This window comes from Ornithorhynchus anatinus, chromosome 14 (genome assembly GCF_004115215.2).
Source record: "Ornithorhynchus anatinus isolate Pmale09 chromosome 14, mOrnAna1.pri.v4, whole genome shotgun sequence".
NCBI classification, from domain to species: Eukaryota; Metazoa; Chordata; class Mammalia; order Monotremata; family Ornithorhynchidae; genus Ornithorhynchus; species Ornithorhynchus anatinus.
Genome location: NC_041741.1, coordinates 21,055,935 through 21,077,190, shown reverse-complemented (window position 1 = coordinate 21,077,190; position 21,256 = coordinate 21,055,935).

Here is a 21,256-nt window from a genome sequence, read left to right as displayed (position 1 = left end):
TCCAAACTGCTATTGTGCTGGTACAAGCTCTCATAATATCCCGACTGGATTACTGCATCAGCCTCCTCTCCAATCTCCCTACCTCCTGTCTCTCCCCACTCCAGTCTATTTTTCATTCTGCTGCTCGGATCATCTTCCTACAGAAATGCTCTGGACATGTCACTCCCCTCCTCAGAAACCTCTGGTGGCTGTCTATCAACCTTTACATGAATCAAAACTCCTCACTCTTGGCTTCAAAGCTCTCCATTACCTTGACCCCTCCTACACCTTGCCCCCTCCTACCTCACCTCCCTTCTCTCTTTCTACTGTCCACACTGTACACTCTGTTCCTCTGCCGCCCACCTCCTCACAGTCCCCCGTTCACGCCTGTCTTGCCATTGACCCCTGGCCCACATCCTACTGCTGTCCTGGAATGCCCTCCCTTCTCACATCTGCCAAGCTAACTCTCTTCCCCTCTTCAAAGCCCTATTGAGAGCTCATCTCCTCCAAGAGGTCTTCCCAGACTGAGCCCCCTTTTCCCTCTGCTCCCCTTCCCTTCCCCTCCCCCCCACCCTCTGCTCTTCCCCCTTCCCCTCCCCTCAGTACTGTGCTCTTTCGTATATATATTACTTATTACCCTATTTATTTTGTTAATGAGGTGTATATCTCCTTGATTCTATTTATCTTGATGATGTTGTCTTGTTTTGTTTTGTTCTATTTTGCTTTGCTGTCTGTCTCCCTCATTTAGACTGTGAGCCCGTCATTGGGCAGGGATCGTCTCTATCTGTTGCCAAATTGTACATTCCAAGTGCTTAGTACAGTGCTCTGCACATAGTAAGTGCTCAATAAATACTATTGAATGAATGAAATGAATGAATACCCTTATCCTTGAAACATTATCTAACTTTGACTTCACTGACACTATCCTCTCCTAACTCTCCTGTATTTCTGGCCACTTAAACTCAGTCTCTTTTGTAGGTTCCTCTGTCTCCCACCTTCTAACTGTGGGAGAACATCAAGTCTCAGTTCCAGGTACCTTTTTTAAAAATTTTCTATTCTTCATCTATACTAACTCCCTTGAAGAACTCATTCACTGCCACAGCTTCAACTACCCTCTCTACCTAGTTAATTCATATAACTACATCTCCAGCTTTAATTAATTAATTAATTAATTCAATTGTATTTATTCGGCACTTACTGTATGCAGAGCACTGTACTAAGCACTTGGAAAGTACAATTCAGCAACAGATAGGGATGATCCCTACCCAACAACAGGCTCACAGTCTAGAAGGGGGAGACAGACAACAAAACAAAACAATTAGACAGGAATCAATACTATCAAAATAAATAAATAGAATCATGGATATATACACATCATTAATAAAATAGAGTAATAAATATGTGCAAATATACACAAGTGCTGTGGGGAGGGGAAGGGGGTAAAGCAGAAGGAGGGAGTAGGGGCAATAGGGAGGGGAGAAGGAGCAGAGGGAAAGGGAGGGCTCAGTCAGGGAAGGCCTCCTGAAGGAGGTGAGCCCTTAAGAGGGCTTTGAAGAGGGGAAGTGTGCAAGTTTGGCATATGTGAGGAGGGAGGGCATTCCAGGACAGCGATAGGACGTGGGTCAGGGGTCGACGGCGGGATAGGCAAGAATGAGGCACAGTGAGGAGGTTAGTGGCAGAAGAGTTAGGGTGTCCGAGGTGGGCTATAGATAGAGAGAAGGGAGGTGAGGTAGGAGGGATCAAGGTGATGGAGAGCTTTGAAGCCAATAGTGAGGAGTTTTTGCTTCATGTGAAGGTTGATAGGTAACCACCAGAGATTTCTGAGGAGAGGAGTGACATACCCAGAACGTTTCTATAGGAAGGTGATCCAGTCAGCAGAGTGAAGTATAGAATGAAGTGGGGAGAGACAGGAGGATGGGAGATCAGAAAGGAGGCTGATGCAATAATCCAGTTGGGATAATATGAGAGATTGTACCAGCAAGGTAGCAGTTTGGATGGAGGGGAAAGGGTGGATCTTGGCGGTGTTGTGAAGGTGAGATTGGCAGGTTTTGATGATGGATTGGATGTGTGGGGTGAATGAGAGAGTAGAGTCAAGGATGACACCAAGATTACGGGCTTGTGAGACAGAGAAGCAGCGTGGCTCAGTGGAAAGAGCACGGGCTTTGGAGTCAGAGGTCATGAGTTCGAATCCCAGCTCTGCCACTTGTCAGCTGTGTGACTGTGGGCAAGTCACTTAACTTCTCTGTGCCTCAGTTCCCTCATCTGTAAAATGGGGATTAAGCTGTGAGCCCCACGTGGGACAACCTGATTCCCTTGTGTGTACCCCAGCGCTTAGAACAGTGCTCTGCACATAGTAAGCGCTTAACAAATACCAACAAAGGAAGGATGGTAGTGCCGTCCACAGTGACGGGAAAGTCAGGGAGAGGACAGGGTTTGCTCACCTCTGTAATATTGCTTCTCTTCCTGTCTTCAGAACATCCCTACCTGGATTTCTCACTGACACCTCAAAATCAATATATTCAAATAGACCTCATCTTCCTACCCAAACCCTGTCTGCCCTCTGATTCTTCCATCACTATAGACAACACCGCTATTTTTCCTGCCTCACAAGTCCATAACTTTGGCATTATCCACAACTAATCTCTCTCATTCAACTCACGTATTCAATCTGTCAAAAAATACTGTTGGACTCTCCTCCCTGATGCCATCTTTCTCATCCTATCCTAGAGCTGCTCTTTAACCCACTTCTGTCATACTGGCCTCCATCGTTTCACTCCCATCCAACCCCTCCCCACTCCTCACACAGACCGTTATTGAAATAGGGATAGCAAGACCCTAGGTTACTTGAATTCTGAGGTACTGTTTGTGTAAAACAGAGATGCAAAGATCACAATACACTCAATACTGACAAGCATTTGACTTTATATTACTACTTTTACAGGAATGAAAGAGGGATTCATTAGTATGAATGCAGACAATCCATATACACATAGGAGAATAGGTCATAAAAGGCTAGATAAAAAGAGTTAGGTATAAAAGATGGATAATACCATAGCAGCATCCTTCTGGCTTGAGAGAGTCATTGGTTATCAAGTGGACCTTCTGCTCTCATACTGTCCCTGGTTGCCCTGAATCAGCTGCAGCATTTCTGGACCCAAGGCTGAGACTCAACTACCTAGATCTTTCAGGGATTTTATATCACTTTTGACTTCCAAGTGGGTAACTCAAATTAAATCTAATCAATTGATAAGCGTGTCTTCCTGCTCGAGGCCCATTTGACTGTCTAAAGGATTTCTCAGTGCTTTCTGTGTAAGGATGCATATCAAAGTGTTATGTAAACTGTGTTTTGGGCCCCCAGAATGTGAGGTCAGCTCTCAGGCACCACACACCTCATTCCTCTGGTAAGCTCTATAGTTTCCTCCTAGAGTAATATGCATGGGGCCAAAGCCTACATACATTTTCTTCCCTGTGAACCCTCCCCCCACAGCCTCAGCCAAATGCAGCCTGTGGAGCCCCTTCTCCATTATGAAAAGTCTTCCTTTCATCCTTGACCTGTTCCTGACCCAATCATTACTCATCTTCACCATCACTGAAACTTGAATCTCCCTAGATGACACTATCTCCCCCACTACTCTCTCAAGAGGGAACTTCATTTTCACCAATTACTCCAAAATCACTGAGAAAGGGGGAGGAGTCAGCTTGCTTCTTGCTCCCCAATGAGACTTTTGCACCATTACACCTCCCCCAACCCTCTCTTTTATTTTCTGTCAAAGCCCTTATCATGTGCTTCTACCACTCACTCCAGATAGTAGTCCCACCTTTGATCTTTTGACCCCATCCAATTTTCTCAAGTCATCATACCCCATTTAGTCTCATACTCAAAGAACCTTCCCTTGAAGCAGCTTGGCAAAGTGGATAGATCATGGGCCAGGGAGTCAGAAGGTCTTGAGTTATAATCCTGATCCTGCACTTGTCTGTGTGGCCTTGGGCAAGTCACTTCACTTCTCTGTGCCTCAGGTACCTTATTTGTAAAATGAGGATTAAGATTGTGAGTCCTATGTGGGACAGGGACTGTGTCCAACTTTATTTACTTGTATCCACACCAGCACTTAGTACAGCCCCTGGCACATAGTAGCACTTAACAAATACCATAGCTATTAAATTAATGCCCTCAACACTACTCTCTCTACTGAACTCAACTCACTCGCTCCCCTATATCTTCACTGATCTCATGCCACTAACTCACAATGCTGGCTCACCTCCACAGTCCACTTCCTTCAACTCCTGTGCACGAGCTGTAAGGTGATCCTGGTAGAAATCCAGATATTGGGCCAAATTTGTTCACCTCAAGTTCATCCTTACATGCTTTAACTCTGCCCTGTTCTCTGTCGGTCAAAATTATTTTCCTATCTTTACTGACTCTCATACCCATTGTCCTTGTCAGCTGTTCCAGATGCTTAACTCCCTCTCCAAAACCCCTGTTCCCCTGCTTCCCCCATTTCTTGTCCCTAATGATCAGTCCATGGACTTCATTGAGAATATTGCACTATCAAGCATGATCTCCCTAAAATCTCCTCTGCTCCTTTCTGATACCTCCCTCCTCCCAGCAGTATATCAAGGGGAAATCTCTTGCCTTCTCTCAGTAGCTACACCCTCCACCTGCATATCCAACCTCATCCCTTCTCTCCTTATCTTCTCACTTGCACCCTCCCTACTTCCCTCCTTGACTGCCATCTTCAACTGTTAGTTCTCCAATAGTTTTTTCCCCACTGCTTTCAAAAATGCTCATATCACCCCTAACCTAAAAGAACCCTACCTGGACCCCATAGCTCCCTTCAGTTATCATCCCATCCCTCTACTACCATTCCTTTCCAAACTCCTTGAGCAAGTTGCCTTCACTCACTGTCTCCAGTTCCTCTTCTCCAAATGTCTCCTTGACCTCAACCAATCTGGGTTCTGCCCACTTCACTCCACAGAAACTACCCTCTCAAAGGTCACCAGTGATCTCCTTCTTGTCAAATCCAATGACCTCTACTCCATCCTAATCCTTTTACCTCTTAGTTGCCTGCAACACTCTCAACCACCCTTTCCTCCTGGAAACATTATCCAACCTCAGCTTCATTGACAATGCCTTTCCTGCTTCTCCTCCTATCTCTCTGGCCACTCATTCTCAATCTATTTTATAGGTTCCTTCTTTGCCTCCCACCCTCTGTGGGAGTCCCTCAAGGTTCAGTTCTGGATCCCCTTTTATTCTCCAACTACACCTACTCCCTTGGAGAAGTCATTAGTTCACATGGCTTCAACTACCATCTCTATGCAGCTGGTATGCAGCATTTCCTCCAGCCTTCAAGACATCTTTACTTGAATGTCTCTCAGAAACCTAAAACTTAGCAAGTCCAAAACAGAACTTCGTATCTTCCCACCCAAACCCTGTCATTCCTCTGACTTTCTTATCACTGTAGACAGCACCACCATCTTTCCTGTCTCACAAGTCTGCAACCTTGTCATTATCCTTTACTCATCTCTCTCATTCAACCCAGATATTCGTATCCTATTAGTTCAACCTTCAGAGCATCACTAAAATCCATCTTTTCCTCTCCATCCAAATTGCTTCCACGTTAATTCAAGCATTTATCCCACCCCAGCTTCATTACTGTATCAGCTTCCTTAGCTGACCTTCCTGCCTCCTGATTCTTCCCACCCCAGTCCATAGTTCACTCTGCTGCCTTGATCATCTTACTACAAAAATGTTTAGTGCATGTTTCTCCACTCCTCAAAAACCTCCAGTGGTTGCCATCTACCTCCATATCAAACAGAAATGCCTTACTCTTGGCTTTAAAACACTCAGTCCCTTCTCCTCTCCTACAGCCCTCCTGCTCTTCTCCTACAACCCATCTTGCACAATACTCTCCTCTAAAGCCAAGCTACTTGCTGGATCTGGATCCCATCTGTCTTACTGCCAATTTCTTACCCATGTCCTGCCTCTGGCCTGAAACACCCACCTTCTTCATATTCGAGTGACTATCACTCTCCCCACCTTTCAAAGCCTTACTGAAGACATATCTCCTCCAAGAGGTCTTCCCCAATTAGGCTGTAATTTCCTCTTCTTCCACTACCTTCTGCATCACTCTTTTACTTGGATTATCACACTTTCATTCAATCATATTTATTGAGCACTTTGTGCAAATATTCACCCGTTCCTCAGCTCCACAGCACTTATCTACATATGCATTAATTATTTATTTATATTAATGTCTGTTTCTACTTCTAGACTATAAGCTTATTGTGGTTAGGAGATACAATTACCAACTCTGTACTATACTCTCTCAAGCCCCAGTATAGTGCTTTGCACACAGTAAAATCTCAATAAATATGAATGATTGATTTATTAAAATCTACTCTTTTGTCTTCATCCAAACAGTTGCTAAATTTATTCAAACTCCTTATCTTCCCACTCAAACCCTATCCTCCCATGACTTTCCCAACTGTGTAGATGGCACCACGATCCTTCCTGTCTAACAAGCCTGTAACCTTGGAGTTATTCTCTCCCTCATTCCACCCATATATTCAGTTCATCACTAAACCCTGTTGGCCCCACCTTCACAACATTGTTAAAATCTGCCATTTCCTCTCCAATCAAACAGCTACCACATTAATACAATCACTCATCCTATCCTGCCTAGATTACTGCATCAGACTCTTTGCTGACTTTCCAGATTTCTGTTTCTCTCATTCCAATCCCTACTTCACTCTGCTGCCCTGATCATTTTTCTAAAGTCATTTTCATATATTATTTTTCTCGATTGTGAGCTTGTTGTGGGCAGGGTATGTCACTGTTTATTGTTGTATTGCACTTTCCCAAGCATTTAGTAAGTACTCTGAACACAGTAAGCATTAATAAATACTACTGAATGAATGAAATCCATTCAAGACACATCACCCCACTCCTCAAAAAACTCCAAAGGTTGCCCTTCCACCTGTGCATCAAACAAAAACTCCTTACCATTGGCTTTAAAGAACTCCATCACCTTGCCCACTTCTACCTCACTTAACTTCTCTCCTACTACAACCCAGACCAAACCTTTCACTCCTCTAATGGTAACCTCACTGTGCCTTGATGTTGCCTATTTCACCATCAACCCCTCTCCCATGGTCTGGAACTCCCTCCCTCCTCAAATCCAACAGATAATTACTTTCCCCCACTTCAAAGCCTTACTGAAGGCACATCTACTTCCAGGAGGCCTTCCCAGACTAAACCCCCACTTTCCTCTTCTTCCACTCCCTTCTATATCACCCTAACTTGCTCCCTTTGTACTTCCCTTCCTCCCAGCCCCACAACACTAATGCATATATCTGTAATTTATTTATTCATAGTAATGTCTGCTTCCCCTCCTGTATACTTTAAGCTTGTTGTGGGCAAGCAATGTGTCTGTTTATTGTTGTATTGTACTCTCCCAAGCGCTTAGTACAGTGCTCTGCACACAGTAAGTGCTCAATAAATATGATTGATTGAATGAATGAATGAATGAATCCAAACACTTATTTTATTCTGCCTTGACCACATCAGCTTCCTTGCTTCCCTCCCTGACTCCTATCTTTGCGCATTCTAGTCTATACTTCACTTTGCTGCCTGGGTGATTTTCTAGAATAAGTTCAGTCCTTGTTTAACTGCTCCTCAAGAACCCCCAGTGGCTCACTGTTTATCTCCACATGAAACAGAAACGGTTGGCTTCAAAGCACTCAGTCAGCTTACCCCATCTTGTGTTAACCATTTTGACATTATTTGTTTATAAAACTAATAATAATGTTGGTATTTGTTAAGCGCTTACTATGTGCCGAGCACTGTTCTAAGCGCTGGGGTAGACAGAGGGGAATCAGGTCGTCCCACGTGGGGCTCACAGTCTTAATCCCCATTTTACAGATGAGGGAACTGAGGCACAGAGAAGTTAAGTGACTTGCCCACAGTCACACAGCCGACAAGTGGCAGAGCTGGGATTCGAACTCATGAGCCCTGACTCCAAAGCCCATGCTCTTTCCACTGAGCCACGCTGCTTCTCGTGGCTACCAACTAGCAACACCAACTAGCATGGTGTCCTCGTTCTGTTCTTTCTCCATAAAAGTAATCCAAATAAAAGGAAGAAAGTTGTAAAACATTGTTGATGAGTGGTCATTTCAATGGAAAATTTCACTTTAAAATATTAAAAAACTAACATTCCCAATACCAGAATTCATAATCAGAAGCATGAATACATATCTAAAGTAATTCAGGGAATGGTATTTCATTTGGCAATTACATATTTACTTGTGAAGCAGCGTGGCTTAGTGGCAAGAGCACAGGCTTGGGAGTTAGAGGACGTGGGTTCTAATTCTGGCTCTGCCACTTATCTCCTGTGTGACCTTGGACAAGACACTTCACTTATCTGTGCCTCAGTTTCCTCATCTGTAAAATGGGGATGAAATTTGTGAGCCCCACATAGGACAACCTGATTACCTTGTACTACCCCAGCACTTAGAACAGTGCTTGGCTCATAGGAAGTGCTTAACAAATACCATTATTATTATTATCTTGCTAATTTCCTATTACAACCTACCATGCTCACTTACTCACTGTGCTTCAATCTCAATTAAGTTGCAACTAACCACTCCCTCACATCCTTCCTGTGGCCTGGAACTCCCTCTACTCATATCCACAGACCACTACTCTCCCCACCTTCAAAAGCTTATTAACATCATATATCCTCCAAGATGCCTTCCCCAACTTACTCCTCATTCCCCCTGCTGCCTCTCCCTTCTGTGTACCCTTTGTACCCTGCATTCACTCCACTCTCATCTACCCAACACTTTGATACATATATATATATATATAATTCATTTTGATGTTTGTCTCCCCCTCTAGACTCTAAGGTCCTTTTGGGCAGGGAATATGTCTACCAACTCTGTTACATGGTATTCTCTCAGGTGCTCAATATGGTGTTCTGCACACAGGAAGCACTGAGTACATATAAATGATTGACTGAGATTGCTGAAATAAATCCATGAATCAACTAATAGTACTTATTGAATGCCTGATCCTTGCCCTCAAGGTATTTATAATCCAGTGAGAACCTTAAAGATTTACAGATAGAAAGAAAAAGGAAACTTTGCTAGGTATATGAGTTGGTGCTTGGTAGTTAATAGGATATGTAAGGTATGTCCAGAGTGCAGAATTAATGTAGAAATACCAAAGTGACAATTGGGTGGCTATAACCTGGGGAGAACAGAAATGAGTTGGGAAAGACTTCCTAGAATGAATGATATTTTAGAAGGCTTCTGAAATTTGGAAGAACAGTAGTCTACTGGATGTAAGGGCAAAGGGGGAACTAGGAAGAACAAAGTGAGTGAGCAAGAGGTTGGCAATATAACAGATGAGAATCAGAACCAGTGAGTAGACTGTTTCCTAAAAGGACTGAAGCATGAAAGTAACTTCACTTCACTGTGCCTTAGTTACCCCAACTGCAAAATGGGGATTCAGTCTTTGAGCCCCAGGTGGGACACGGACTATGTCCAAATCAATTAACTTGTATCTACCCCAGCACTTAGTACAGTACCTAGCACACAGAAAGCACTTAACAAATACCATTGGAAAAAAAAGAGAGTGGATGAGTAGGAAGGAGGTAGCTAATTAAATCCAATGGTCAGGAGCTTATCTATTGAAGGTTTTTGAGGAGTAGTAGTGTTTCTTTCTACAGAAGCGCTCTGGGCATGTCACTCCTCTCCTCAAAAACCTCCAGTGGTTGTCTGTCAACCTTCACATGAAACAAAAACTCCTCACTCTTGACTTCAAAGCTCTCAATTATCTTGCCCCCTCCTACCGCACCTCCCTTATCTCCTTCTACAGCCCACCTGTACACTCCACTCCTCTGCCGCTGACCTCCTCACTGTGCCTCGCTCTCACCTGTCATTCATTTATTCATTCAATAGTATTTATTGAGCACTTACTGTGTACAAAGCACTGTACTAAGTGCTTGGAAAATACAATTCAACAATAGAGACAATCCCTGCCCACAATGAGTTTACAGTCTAGAATGGGAGAGACAGACATCAAAACAAGTAAACAGGCATCAATAGCATTAATATAAATAAATAGAATTATAGATGTATACACATCAAAACAAGTAAGCAGGCATTCATATAAATAAAATTATAGATATGTAAATATATACAAAAGTGCTGTGGGGCGGGGGGTAGAGCAAAGGGAGCAAGTTGGGATGATGGGGATGGGAGAAAGAGCTGAGGAAAAGGGGTGTTAGTCTGGGAAGACTTCTTGAAGGAGATGAGCCTTTAGTAAGGCTCTGAAGGGGAAAAATGTGATTGGCAGATTTGAGGAAGGAGGGCATTCCAGGCCAGAGGTAGAATGTGGGCCAAGGGTCTGTAGCAGGACAAGCGAGAAAGAGGCTGTCACCTGTCGCCGGGGACAGGTTCTTTCGGAATCTGTGCAGTGAGAGAGAGAGAGAGAAAGAGAGAGAGAGAGGCCGAAGATGAAAAACCTGAGTTCGACCCCTGACCCATGTCCTAACACTGACCTGGAATGCCCTCCCTCCTCATACCCGCCAAACTAACTCTCTTCCCCTCTTCAAAGCTCTACTGAGAGCTCACCTCCTCCAGGAGGCCTTCCCAGACTAAGTTCTCCCTTTCCATCTGCTCTAGCCCTTTCCCCTCCCTGCAGAACTTGTGCATATTTGTATATATTATTCATTACTCTATTTATTTTATTAATGATATGCTTATATCTATGATCCTATTTTATCTTGATAGTACTGATGCTTGACTACTTGTTTTGTTGTCTGTCTCCCCCTCTTAGACTGTAAGCCCGTTGTTGGTGAGGGATTGTCTCTGTTGTCGGATTGTACATTCCAAGTGCTTAGTTCAGTGCTCTGCACACAGTAAGCACTCAATAAATACATTTGAATGAATGAATGAATAGGAAGACTTGTGCAGATCACTGTTTTGGAAAAATGATTCAAGCAGCAGAGTGTAGTATGGCTTGAGAAGGGAGTGAATGCAGGCAGGGAATTTAAGGAGGAGGCTGGTACTGTAGTCAAGTCAGGAAAAGGGTTGGATCAGCCTGGTGATAATTTTGATGGAGACAAAGGGGCAGATCCTGGAAATGTATTGGAGAAAAAAATCAACAGGATTTAGTGACTGACTGAATTGAGGGTTTGAAAGATAGGGAGAAGTAAAGAAGCAGCATGGCCTAGTGGATTGAGCATGGGCCCGGGAGTCAGAAGGTCATGAGTTCCCATCCAGGCTCCACCAGTTGTCTGCTGTATGACCTTGGGTGAGTCACTTCACTTCTTTATGCCTCAGTTTCCTCATCTGTAAAATGGGGATCAAGAGTGGGAGTCCCATGAGGGACAGAGACTGAGTCCAACCCAATTTGTCTGTATTCCCCCCCAAGTACTTAGTACAGTCCCTGGCACATAATAAAGACTTAACAAATACCACAATTATTATTATTATCATTATCATTAATAAAGGAAAATGCCAAGGCTGCAGGCTTCAAAAATGGCAACTATGATGATTGGTGGAAGAGAGGATTTGGGGCAGGAGATGAGGGATTCATTTTGAATGCATTAATAACAACAGCAACAGTGATGATAGCAACAACAATAATAATAAATTTGTTAAGTGCTTATTTTGTGCCATGTACTACCGCTGTCGATATGAGATGATCAGGTTGGACATTATCTGTATTCCATGTGTGGTTCACAGTCTAAATGGAAGGGGAAACAGATATTTATACACTTGCATCCTTACCCTTTAAGCACTTGATATTCATCCCACCCTCAGCCCCACAACACTTACTGAATATATCTGTAATTTATTTATTTATATTTATGTCTTTCTCCCTCTGTAGGCTGAAGGTTTTGTTTGGGCAGGGATATTTAAGGATATATTGTGTTTTACCAAATGTTTAGTGCAGCTCTGTGTATAGTAGGCCCTCAATAAATACCACTGATTAATAGAAGGAGGAGGAATTAAGAGATTGCACAAAAGGCGAGAGGTAAGGAGAAGCAAGGTAGATTTGGGAGTCATCCTCATATAGATGGTAGTTTAATCCATGAGAATGGATGAGTTTCCCAAAGGAATAGGTGTAAAGTGAAAAGTGTCCTTAAGCTGTTACTTTTCATCATCATCAGATGTATTATCACTATGATGTTGAGAAGAGCATCATTTGAACCTTTTTTAAATAGTATTTGCTAAATACCTACTATGTACCGGGCACTGTACTATGATCTGGGGTAGATACAAGGTTGGACACAGTTCATGTACCACATGTACCACCAATCTTAAAGATGAAGTAATTTAGGCACAGAGAAGTTAAGTGACTTGCCAAAGATCACCCAGCATACAAGTGGCAGATCCAGGACTAGAAACCAGGACCTTCTGGCCCCCATGCCCATGCTCTAGCCACTAGGCCGCACTTCTCAGGCTAGGAGATTTTTTTTTAGTCTATCTTCAATGTTGGATTAAATATTAAACTAAAGAGTAGTCTGTGGCTGAAAGATAGTAATTTACTAAAAATTTCCAAGGATATTATTTCCAGAGTTTATTGCACTCTAGCTTGGATTTAAATGGTTTCTCAATAAACATCATCCCAGGGTACCAAAATCATTAAGAAAATCAGGCAACCCTCGAGTGTCAGGGCAATATGGTCAATCTCCATAGGCTATAGGCAAGTACATGTCAAATTTAGGACAACTCTACCATAACTCTCTGAGGTGTAGCCTGAAATGGAGTAACCCTGGGCAGAAATGATCTCATCCAGGTGAGGCACAGCCAAGAGATATATATTTAGGATGATTCAAGATTCAATTTTCCATGAAATTCCACATTTTGAACTTAGTTATAGAACCAGTTCTGACTTCCATGGCATCTCTAGAATGATCTGGACCAGATCTTTTGGGGAAACTTCAAACTGGAGCCATTCCAGACCAAATTCAGAACTTTGAGAATCGCCAGCTGTCTTATAACCATCTGGCATCCATTGATGTGGTTCAGGTGTGATTAAAGGTCGAACTAGCCTTCTGTCTTAGTGATTCTCATTCCAGCACTCATTCTAAATTGTTCCAGCACTCATTCTAAATAGTTTTAGCTGAAACACTGCATTACCTTGTTTGGGGAGAATAATGCCACAGACTTGTCCTTTGTTTTATAATCGTTGCCATGTAAAATTTTCAATAAGTTCTCCTATCCCAGACCTCCTATTTCAGCAGTTATTTGAATATCCTTCTGTGATTCAGTCTATGCATATATGTCATATCCAATCAAGGGGTGTTACATGAATCTTTCTTTGTTGCTAGTTGCTGGCTTCTTTCCAGGATCTGATTGCAAATTATTCCTCCTGGCAACAATGTTAAATACAACTCATAGGTAACACTGTAGAAGTACACTAGAAAATGTAGACAGCTCTGGTGTTTTGGTGTTTTGGTGTAGACAGCTAATCCCGACTCTGCCCCTTGTCAGCTGTGTGACTGTGGGCAAGTCACTTCACTTCTCTGTGCCTCAGTTCCCTCATCTGTAAAATGGGGATAAAGATTGTGAACCTCATGTGGACAACCTGGTTACCCTGTATCTACCCCAGCGCTTAGAACAGTGCTCTGCATGTAGTAAGGGCTTAACAAATACCAACATTATTATACATTATACTGAACAGAAGTTCAAATCTAGATGTTTGGGATAGTTTGAAACTTGATGCCAATTCCTATGCTTATAAAATATGTCCCAAGAGCATGCTAGATTTTGGAGAGTTTTTGTACAATCCTACTGCCTCAAAATCAGAACTGAGCAATGCAGTTATTAAGTCAGTCCATTAATCCAGTCTAACCCACATTTTGTCTTCATTAGTAGCAAATCTGATGCTTGGTAGAACAGTGAGTTGTTCATCCTCCTGAACAAAAACCTTAATGTGTAGAACTATTTATTCATTCATTCATTCATTCATTCATTCATTCGCATTTGTTGAGTGATTACTGTGTGCCAAGCACTGTACTAAGCACTTGGGATAGTGTATTTCATAACAGAGACAATCCCTACACAACAACGGGCTCACAGTCTAGAAGAAGGGAGACAGACAACAAAACAAAGCAAGTAGACAGGCATCAATAGCGTCAATATAAATAAATAGAATTGTATATACATATCATTAATAAAATAAATAGAATCATAAATATGTACATATGTACACAAGTGCTGTGGGGCTGGGAGGGGATAGAGTTGATAGAAGGAATAGGGGAGAGGGGGAGGGGAAGAGGAGCAGAGGAAAAGGGGGGCTCAATCTGGGAAAGCCTTCTGGAGGAGGTGAGCTTTCAGTAGGGCTTTGAAGTGAGGAAGTATGCTTGTTTGGCAGATGTGAGGAGGGAGGGAATTCCAGGCCAGAGTTAGGACATTGGCCAGGGGTCGATGGCACAGGTGAGAATGAGGCACAGTGAAGAGGTTAGCAGCAGAGTAGTGTGTGGACTGGGCTGTAGAAGAAGAGAAGGGAGGTAAGGTAAGAGGGGACAAGGTGACCGAGAGCTTAGAAGCCAATAGTGAGGAGTTTTCGCTTGATACAAAGGTTGATAGGCAACCACTGGAGATTTTTGAGGAGTGGGGTGACATGCCCAGAGCGTTTCTGTAGAAAGATAATCTGGGCAGCAGAGTGAAGTATAAACTGAAGTGGGTAGAGACAGGGGGTTGGGAGCCGAACATCCTAAAGTTTCCTCTTTGCATCTCCACTAGGGGCCATTTGTACATGAATTTATCCAAACTATATTGAACTAATGCTATTTTCATCCTATGTAGTTCCTGTAGTGACAAAAGGTTTGCTTTGAGCCTATTATCCTCAAGTTGAGAAGATGTAAGGCCTAGTAGAAAGAGCATAGGCATGGAAGTCAGGGGACCTTGATTCTAATCCCAGCTCTACCACATACCTGCTGTGTGACCTTGGGATAGTCACTTAACATCTCTGTTCTTCAGTTTCCTTCATCTACAAAATGGGGATTCAATATTTTTCTCTCTCCTATTTAGAACTGTGTACCCCCCATGGGACCTGATTATCTTGTATCTACCCCAACATTTAGTACAGTGCTAGACACATAAGATCTTAACAATTTCACAATTATTGCTATTGATATCATTATTATCTATTATTGTTATTATTTTTATCCTGTGAGTTTCCCCTGTTCCTGGTATTGTGGCATTTGGGGAATAACAATTCTACGTCCATCTTGTCCTGGCCCTTCATGATTGTGTAGAGTTCAATCAGATCCCTTCTGTGATTTATCAGCATTGAGAACTCCTACTACCTTTCATTTGTTCTTATTAGGAAGCTTCTCCATTCCCCTGATCACCTGCATTAACTTTCTCTGTACCTTCTCTAGGGCTATTCCATGCTTTCAAGATTCACTGCTTGGTGAATAGAGAGTATTCCAAGTCTGCAGCCTTCTAAAGTTTTATTTAGTAGTAAGACTATGCCTTCACTCTGTGTTGCTGAGAATGGTCTTCAGATGTGTGTAGCATTTTCATGGAGCAGACTGTTAACAGTACCTTGATTTTATTTGGGCTTATTGATACACCATTATGATAATCCTATGCATTCATCTGTGTGTGTATGCCCCTGTAACACAATAAATGGCATATAGCAACTCCTAAATGATTGCCTGCTTCTTTCAAAGTCTTCTGTTGAGTTGGGAGAGTTTCTCAGGATTCTTTTCATCCCACTGGTGCAAGTGAATTGGTCAGAAAGTGCACCCTCAACATTACAAAGGGCTTCAAGGAAGGTAACAATCCCACAGTACCCTCGAGACATCCTACTATCGAGGTCAGAAACTCATTCCTGAGATGGATGACCATAGGCTTGGCACAGTGCTAGTATTCTTGTGTTCTTATGTCTTATGGTAGCATTTTAAAAATCCTATGGCACCTTCCCAGTTCTCCACATATTAAATATGTTGCCGAATTGTACATTCCAGGCACTTAGTACAGTGCTCAGCACATAGTAAGTACTCAATAAATACTACTAAATGAATGAATAAAGAAAATCCTCTATAGGTACTAAAGCAATGCATCACTTCTGTGATTTGAAAACTTGTTAAGTATAGCATCCAGCCCAGATCACTGTATCTAGAGCATTAATTAGTTATCACTGTAACTAGGGTATTAATATCCTTGAAAATTGGATTAATTGTGGTATCTTTATGTATTTGTAGCTTTTCAGAAGGACATCAGTATGTTTTAGAGATTATTCCATTTCTGAAGGATTCCGTCCTTCTTTGTAATACTATTGGCATAGTAGAAGTAGTAGAATTAGTAGCACTTGTTTATATATGTACACATCTATAATTCTATTTATTTATATTAATACCTGTTTATTTGTTTTGATGTGTATATATTTTTAATTCTATTTATTTAAATTGATTCCTGTTTACTTGTTTTGATAGCTGTCTCCCTCTTCTAGACTGTAGCCCAGTGTGGGCAGGGATTGACTCCCTTTATTGCTGAATTGCTTTATTGCTGAATTGTACTTTCCAAGCATTTAGTACAGTGGTCAGCACTCAATTAATATGATTGAATGAATGAATGAATAGTAATAGTAGTAATCATAGTAGAAGTATTAGTAGAAATAACAAGGGTAATTAGAATCCCCCTTTGAGCATCCACCTGGTGGGGTGCACTGACTGGGTCCTGGATGCACTGACTGGGAAGTACAGGATAAAGGCTTGAGATGATTCCTACCCACAAGGAGTTTATACTCCCAGTCAGGGAAACAAACAAGTCAAATTTGCTATCTGCACATTACAGAGATGCTTGGTGTGCAAGGAGATGTTTAATTTCTTCTGGGGTATGTAAATCAGTTTGGTGGTAGTTCACCTGCCTTCTGATTTCTTACTCAAAGCCTTAATGACTGCTTGCTGATCAGTAGCATGGAAAATAACTTATTCATATTTTCAATGTCTCTTTTGTCCAGGGTTCCTTATTTTAAAAGGATGGCTATAATAATTCTGCACAGTATTAGTCTTCTTGGGAGTTGTTTTTGAAGTACTGCTTGTCAGACCTGGGTGCCACATATAGCTGAAATGAGTTGCTTGTGTTTGGAAAGTGGGGAAAATGGGAAGCAGGGTGGTCTAGTGGAAAGGAAATCAGAGGACCTGGGTCCTAATCCCAACTCTGACAGTTGACACCTGTGTGACCCCAAGTCATTTAACTTCTCTGTGCTTCAGTTTCTTTATCTGTAAAATGAGAATTTAAATATTTAACTATCTGTTTTCCTTCCTTGTTAGACTGCAAGCCTCAAATGGGATAGGGACTGTTCCTGAACTGATCATCTTTTATCCACCCCAGCACTTGGTAAAATGGTAGGCACAAAGTAAGTGCTTAACAAATGCCACAATTATGATATTGCCTTTGCCAAATGCATGTAATCTATGAGGACCCAAACTTCAAGTCATTTATATATGCAAGTTGTATTTCTCTTTATCAAATAAAATGTATGGGTATCTTCAGGTTAAAAGGTGATAAAAATTTTTATCAGCATGTTAGTGTAGTTGACAAGCTGATAATCAACCAAAAACATTTATTGAGCACCTACTGTATGCAGAGTTTGGGAGAGTACATATAATGAAATACATGGGTCCTGCCCGCATGGAGCTTGCAATCTAATAGAGGAAAGAGGCTGATAAATTGTATACATATAGAGGGAGTCGGAGGAAAAGCATAGATAAAACTGATAATTACATGACTATGGAAAACTGAGTAAATGAGTAAATAAATGAATACTTAAGTGAAGCATATCTGCAAGAGCTAAGAATGGCTGTTGGTTTGACATAGCCAAAGTGGTGAAAATTATTTTTGGCACGCCTCTTGGAGGAATTGAATTTTCAAGGGGGGAGTTTGTATTTTGGGATGGGAATTCGTATTTTGGGATGGTTATGATCTGACACATTAGAATGGAATAAGAGTTTCAGTCATGAGAAATATGTGAACAAAACAGAATTAAGCCTGAGGTTCTGAAAGATTAGCTTGAGAAGAGCTAAGTGTGTGAGCTCAGTTGTATGAGGTGAAAAGAGAAGTGGCAGAAGACTGAAGCCATTGGTAAGGAACTTGAGCTGGATTCAGAAGGAAACAAGAGATTTCTAAGGGGTATTCTGAACAGAACTTTAGGAAGATGTATGATCTAAGATAGACTGATCAAGCAATCCACCAGTTTCATTTATTAAGTGCAAACCCTTTGCAGAATTTTGTACTAAGCACTTAGGAGAACACAAAGGAGTTAATAGACACAATCACTGCCTTCAAGAGGCTTACAATATAGCAAGAGACCCAGTGTCTAAAGTAAATTACTGGTAGAGAGAGGCAACAGAGTTTAAAGATATGTTCATAAATGCTGTTGTTAGATGGACAGAGGAAAATAGCCAAGTGCTTAGGTGATAAAAAATGACAATGTGACATTGGGTAGGGGATGGAGGGGATGAGAGATTAATTAGGGATGGTCTCCTTTAGGAAATTGATTTCTGAAGGGCCTTAAGATCATGAGAGCAGTGGTCTGCTGGTTGTGAAGAAGGAGGCGTTTTTAGGCTATAGGGCATGAATAGAGGTCAGTGGTAAAACAGAGTGGCAAGAGCCACAGTACGTAGGTTGGCTTCGGAGGAGCAATGTGTGCAATTTGGGTTGAGAGGGAAAAGAGGGAGGCTAAATAGGTGGGAAAGAGCTAATTTGATGGCTTTAAAATGCAGAGAATGTGAAAAATTTTTTCTCCATGGAATAAAACTTGGTGTCACATTGCTGAATAATGAGAAACTAGGACCAAAAACAGCTTTCTTGTTTTTTAAAGTCTTTGAGAGAAGATATGGAATTTGTAAATCCACCCCAGATCTTATTAAAAGTTCTGGGTAGGCCCCAGCTGTAATAACTTGAACCAACCACTCAAACCAGGTGAAATCAAAATCAGGATTTAATTAATAACCCAGAAGGAAAGATGATAGCAGAGAATACGCGGGAAAAGATTTTCAAGATAGTACATATAGCTCCTGAAGGCTTAATACTATCAGCCAAACTTGAGGTCTGAATAATTACCCAAGCCATGTAGTTATTCCATGTGCTGGCTGAGAGCCCTGCCTCAAGAAAAAAGACAAAAAAATTTCTGGTTTAGACTAAAATAACCCACAACTTATACTAATGACCAAATTAACCCTTATTTTCAACTTCCTTTTTACTCTAGATATATGTTTGTTAGAGACAAGTACATTACCATATGGGGCCCATTGTGGCAGGATGTCAGGGGCAGGGGACCAGCACTGAGCAGTTCCCAGCCAATTTCAAACAAAACTTCTTCCCCAGCTCAACAGAGCTCAGCCCTTCACCTGGGGGGCTGGAGAGAGTTGAGACAATTTGTGACCTTCCTAAAAACTGCAGTGATAAAAGCCTTGATATACTAGAACATCACTGAAAAGGCCTATACAATAGTCTACTAAGGAAATGACAAGAGTTTGGCTTACAGCAAAGGAACTAGGTGTGCAGAGGGAAAAGTGGATATGGGAAATACTGTGGAAGAAAAACCAAGAGAATAGACTGAGCATGAGAGGAAAAAGTCGGAAGTCTAAGATTACAACTGGTTTGGGAGCTCTTCTGGCATAGGGAGGAGCTAGTGTCATCAACCAAAGTGGGTTTTAGAAGTAGTGGGAATAAGGGAGAAAGTGAGTTTTGGTTTTAGTCGTATTGCATTTAAGGTCCCAGTGGTATATCCACGGCAAACCATCCTAGATGTAGGAGGAAATGCCAGCTTGTAAATCTGGTGAAAGGTTGAAGCGGTGAGGTAGTCTGCCTAATAATGCTAGCTGAAGGCATGAGAGTGGATATGCTCTGTGGGTGTATAGAAAGAAGAGCTGGAGACCAAGAATAGAGCCTGTGGAGCATCCTCAATTAGGGAGGGAGAGTTGGAAGAAGAACTCACAAAAGAGCCTAAGAAGGCACTGTCAGAGGATTAGAGTGAGAACCCAGTGAGTACTGTGTTGGTGACAACAAATTTGAAAAGCATTTGAGTTGTCAGCAGTGCTGAAGCTGAGGTCAAGAAAGAGCCCACTTGGCTTAAAAGAGGTCATGGTCATTGAAGACCTTTGAGAACATGATCTTTGTTTTGTCTTATGCTGTTGAGTCATCTCTGACCCATAGAGATGCCATTTATAATATCGCCAAGATCCGCCTTTCCTCTCCACCCAAACGGCTACCTTACTGCTACAGGCTCTCGTAATGTGCCGGCTAGACTACTGTGTCACCTTCTCTCTGATCTCCCTTCCTCCTCTCTCTCCCCGCTCCAGTCTATTCTTCACTCCACTGCCCGGATCATCTTTCTGCAGAGACTCTCTGGGCATGTCACTCCCCTTCTTAAAAACCTCCAGTGGTTGCCTATCAACCTCCACACAAAACAAAAACTTTTCACTCTAGGCTTCAAGGCTCTCCATCACCTTACCCCTTCCTACCTCTCCTCCCTTCTCTCTTTCTACTGCCCACCCCGCACGCTCCACTCTTCTGCCACCCACCTCCTCACCGTCCCTCGGTCTCGCCTATCCCGCTGTCGACCCCTGGGTCACGTCCTCCCACTGTCCTGCAATGCCCTCCCTCCTCACTTCAGCCAAACTAATTCTCTTCTCCTCTTCAAAACCCTACTTAAAGCTCACCTCCTTCAGAGGCCTTCCCAGACTGAGCTCCCCTTTTCCCTCTGCTCCCTCTACCCGCCCTCCTTCACCTCTCCGCAGCTAAACACTCTTCTCCCCCATTTCCCTCTGCTCCTCCCCCTCTCCCGTTCCATTCCCTCAGCACTGTACTCGTCCGCTCAACTGTATATATCTTCATCACCCTATTTATTTTGTTTAATGAGATGTACATCACCCTGATTCTATTTATTTGCTATTGTTTTAATGAGATGTTCTTCCCCTTGACTCTATTTATTGCCATTGTTCTTGTCTGTCTCCCTCGATTAGTCTGTAAGCCCATCAAAGAGCAGGGACTGTCTCTATCTGTTGCCGATTTGTACATTCCAAGTGCTTAGTACAGTGCTCTGCACATAGTAAGCGCTCAATAAATACTATTGAATGAATGAATGAATGGATACATCTCTCCCAGAACGCCCCACCTCCATCTGCAATCATTCTGGTAGTGCATCCATAGAGTTTTCTTGGTAAAAATACAGAAGTGATTTATCATTGCCTCCTTCCACACAGTAATATTGAGTCTCCACCCTCAACTCTCTCCCAAACTGAGC